The sequence below is a fragment of the Otolemur garnettii genome, unplaced genomic scaffold (genome assembly GCF_000181295.1).
Source record: "Otolemur garnettii isolate 467f Iridium unplaced genomic scaffold, OtoGar3 scaffold00047, whole genome shotgun sequence".
NCBI classification, from domain to species: Eukaryota; Metazoa; Chordata; class Mammalia; order Primates; family Galagidae; genus Otolemur; species Otolemur garnettii.
The window spans coordinates 10982703-10987328 of NW_003852442.1; positions in this window are offsets into that span (position 1 = coordinate 10982703).

Here is a 4626-nt window from a genome sequence, read left to right on the forward strand (position 1 = left end):
GCCTCCGCCTCCCAAGTAGCTGGGACCACAGGCGCCCGCCACAACGCCCGGCTATTTTTTGGTTGCAGCCATCATTGTTGTTTGGCGGATCCGGGCTGGGGATTCGAACCCACCACCTTAGGTGTATGTGGCTGGCGCCTTAGCCGGTTGAGCTATAGGCACCGAGCCAGACATTAAGCATTTTATGATAGTTCTTTAAAGGATTAGTGGAGAAAAACTGCATGTAGTATTTCTGGAGATCATTTCCCTTACCACCCTTGAAGATCATTTCCTGGAGTACTTACTCTCTTGGCACCTATGAGATCATTTCCCTGAGCACACAGCCCCTGCATGTCTTGGCTTAGTAATCTTTCCATCTATTATTACTTCTCTGTGAGAAGTGCTCAGTGCTATCCTACACCTATGTTTAACCTCACCTCTTGCAGCATGTACTGTCAATCTGTGTCTCGTGTGATCATTTATGTGGTCGTGACACCCTATAGGGATGGGACTTCTGAAGACAAAACTCCCCTGAGAGCCACAATGCCCAGATATTTTTTTGTTGCAGTTTGGCGGGGGCCAGGTTCGAACCTGCCACCCTTGGTATATGGAGCTGGGGTTTGAACCTGCCACCCTCGGTATATGGAGCTGGCGCCCTACTCACCAAGCAACAGGCACAGACCCCACTTTTTTCCTTTTTTTTTTTTTTTTGGACAGAGCCTCAAGCTGTCGCCCTGGGTAGAGTGTTATGGCATCACAGCTCACAGCAACCTCCAACTCTTACCTCAGCCTCCCAAGTAGCTGGGACTATAGGCACCTACCACAATGCCTGGCTATTTTTTGGTTGTAGTCGCCATTGTTCTTCGGCAGGCCCAGGTTGGATTTGAACCCAGCAGCTCTAGTGTATGTGGCTGGCACCTTAGCTGCTTGAGCTACAGGCGTTGAGCCCCCCACCCCCCACTTCTTTAATTAAGAAAATAAAACCTTGTATACTTAAGTCACTATTGATTGGTGTTTCCTCCCAAACTTAGCCGGGTCAAGGCCCATTATAATCTTCTATTTTCCTGGAAGAGGTGTTATCTGATTTCCACTTGGCTAAGACACACAAAATGTGCAGATCTCATGAGCCAGCGTATCATGAGAACATTCTCAGAATATAATGTTTCCAACCTTCTGGTCTTGGCTTCCTAGTATGTTGACTGAGCCTTGGTAGTGAAGGAAAAATTTGGTAATAGCGGTTAGATATGTGGGAAATGAAGTCAGCGTGGCTTGTCACATGACACCAGGGCACAGGGCTATATGCAGGAATGGAGCAGGAATGATCTGGAATTTGTGAAATATCTGGGCAGCAACACAAGAGTGAGGCACAAAGGGCAGGGCCTTTAGGAGAGGAAACGCCATGAATGTTTGCACTTCTCACATTCTTGCCAGCCAAGGAGAGGTTTCTTGAGTGTTGAAAACACCCTCTGGAAAGTTTCCCATAGGGAAAAAAAAGAAAAAAAAAAAGTTACCGCATGTGAAGCTCTTCTGGCCACTCCACCTGCTGTCCTGTTAATTGCTTGGCTTGGTGGGTCCAGGGACAATGCTGTGTGCACAGGGCCAGAATGTCTCCTTCCTGCCCCAGGCATGCAGAAGACATTCTCTCCAGTAGTAACCCGGGCGCTGCCTGGTTGACTTGAGATGCTGACCTTTGACTTTTCTCATGGATATAGAATTTGCAGTTCTTTTTTTCCTTTCTTTTTTTTTTTTTTTTTTTAGATAGGGTCTCATTTTGTTGCCCAGGTTGGAAAGCAGTGATGAGAGTATAGCTCACTGTAACCTCAAATTCCTGAGCTCAGGAATCCTCCTGCCTCAGTCTCCTGAGTAGCTGGGACTACAGGTGTGGAATCTGCAGTACTTAATGGACCAGGTGACATCATTCTACCTCAACAGAGCAAAAAATATAGATCCCAGGCCTGGGAACCTGTAAGAAATCATTCTGGTTAGGTCAGAATTTTATCTCTATTTGAGACTGTTATAATCATTAATAAATGAACACACACATACAAACACATTTATTTATAATATACCTACATGTGCATGCATAGGGTTCACTCGGATTCATTTGGTCTTTTATTCACTCTTTATTTCAATCATGTATTGAAACTCTACCTCCTGCCACTGGCTTGCTATGTGTGGAGGATGAAGATAACCGAGTTTTCTAGCACCTCTCAGAAGAGGCAAATACAAACACAGCTCTCTAGAGTCCAGTGCCTCACACCTACACCGAGGGAGGATCCCAGTGCTTTCTCAGTGGAGGGCAGCTCACTTCAAGGCTTAGCAAGTTTATGCAAGTCTCAGACTTTTTGCACTCACTGCTCAAAAGCGGAGCCCCATTGTAATACCATTCCTTCTAGAGAGATCTGTCATGAGACAGGGTGAATGGTTCATCTGGCTGGCACCCAAGGACTCCCTTGCCCAAAAGCTCAGTCTGGCAGTTCCTTGGTCTATTTCCTAATGTGTTTCCCAGCTGCAGCCCACATGGTCTTTGTCTGCTCCTCTCTGGCAGCGGTGGGACTGAAGGCCTGCACAGGGGAGAGACTCATGGCAGGGAAGAGCCTCAGAGCCTTAATGTCTCCTCAGCCTCAGGCCCCTCCAGCTTTCGGAGCCAGGGCTTTAAGGTCTTCCTCATCCTCCTTGCTGGGCGTCACTGCCTTGGTCACAGTTTAAATCTGATACACGAGGTTCTTTTGTATTTGAGACACAGTCTCACTCTGTCACCCTGGATAGTAGAATGCTATGGCGGCATCGTAGCTCACAGCAACCTCAAACTCCTGGGTTGGAGCAATCCTCCTGCCTCAGCCTCCTAAGTAGCTGGGACTACTGGCGCAGCAGTCTTACTATATAGCTTAGGATTCTGTGAGCCAGTAGTTTGGGCTGGGTTTAGCTGGGGGTTGTTTTGGTCCTGGCCAGTCTCAGTTGATCTTGGCAGGGGCTCACGCATGCATCAGTGCAGGGCTTCTGGGAATTTGGGGCTGGATGTCAGCTGGGATGCCAGGGACCTTTCATTAATTCTCCAGCAACAGAGGAATAGCGTGGGCTCATACACAGGAGGCCTCCAGATCTCAGGTGCAGTAAAAGCAAGCAAGCCCCAAGTTCACAAGTGCACTGCAAGTCCATCCTGGTCTTACGTTCGTTACTCATGTGGAGCAGTCACAGAGCCAATCCCAGATTTGAGGGGAGAAGAAATAGGCTCCCCTTTATGATGGGAAGAGCTGTGGTCTGTTGTAGTGTGTATACAGCGATGGAGAGAAGTTATGGAAATGTGAAATACAGGTTCTTAGGTCCTCGCTCAGACCTACCTGTCAAATCCAACTGGTGAATAAAGGGCCTTCTTATGGGTCCTTCGGGTGATGCCACCATTCTCCATATTTCTAAATGTTATTTGATACTTAGCAAATGTTACATTAATGCACAATAATGCAATGCACATTCATGAACCCAGCCCCCAAACTGGACTATTAATGCCCATGTATTTATATTAACATTTACTTATGTGTTTTTCTCTGTGTCTTTCTCCTTCCTCCCCATCAGATGCAACATTTTATATTTTGTGTTTTCCATTTCATCAAGTTTAGAAATATAGTTTTGGAGCTGGGGACAGTGGCTCATGCCTGTAATTCTAGCACTCTGAGAGGCCAAGGTGGGTGGATCACTTGAGCTCAGGAGTTTGAGACAAGCCTGAGCAAGAGTGAGATCCCCATCCCTAAAAATAGCCAGGTGTTGTGACGGGCTCATGTAGTCCCAACTACTTGGGAGGCTGAGGCGAAAGAATCACTTGAGCCCAAGAGTTTGAGGTTGTTGTGAGCTGTGATGCCACGGCTGTCTACTGGGGCAACAAAATGTGACTCTGTCTCAAAAAAAAAAAAAAAAAAATATATATATATATATAGTTTTGGTCTCATTGGTATCTTTGACTATGTAACATATTGCTAAGTTCTGCTTGCTTTTTCTTTCCTCCAATAAAAATGTTTTTTTCACTTATTTCTTCAAAATTCTTTCTGTGATAAAATGTATAACATAAAATTCTGATTTTAAACCATTTTAAGTGTGCAATCCAGCAGCATTAATTACATTAGTGATGTTATGCAACCATCACCACTATCTGTTTCCAAAACTTTTTCATCACCCTCAAAATGAACTCTGTACCCATTAAGCAATAATTTCCCATCCTTCTCTTCCCCAGCCCCTGGCAACTTCTAATCTTTTTTTTAAGAGACAGAGTTTCTCTTTATTGCCCTTGGTAGAGTGCTGTAGTGTTACAGCTCACAGCAACCTCCAACTCCTGGGTTTAGGCCATTCTCTTGCCTCAGCCTCCCGAGTAGCTGGGACTACAGGCGCCCGCCATAAGGCCTGGCTACTTTTTTTGTTGCAGTTTGGCCAGGACGGGGTTTGAACCCACCACCCTTGGCATATGGGGCCAGTGCCCTACTCACTGAGCCACAGGCACCGCCCTCTAATCTATTTTTTATCCCTATGAATTTGCCTATTCTAGATTTTATTTTTTGAGGGTGGGGAACAGGTGTCTCAGTCTGTTGCCCTAAGTGCAATGGTGTCATCAAAGCTCACAGTAACCTCAAATTCCTGGGCTCACGTGATACCCCCCCC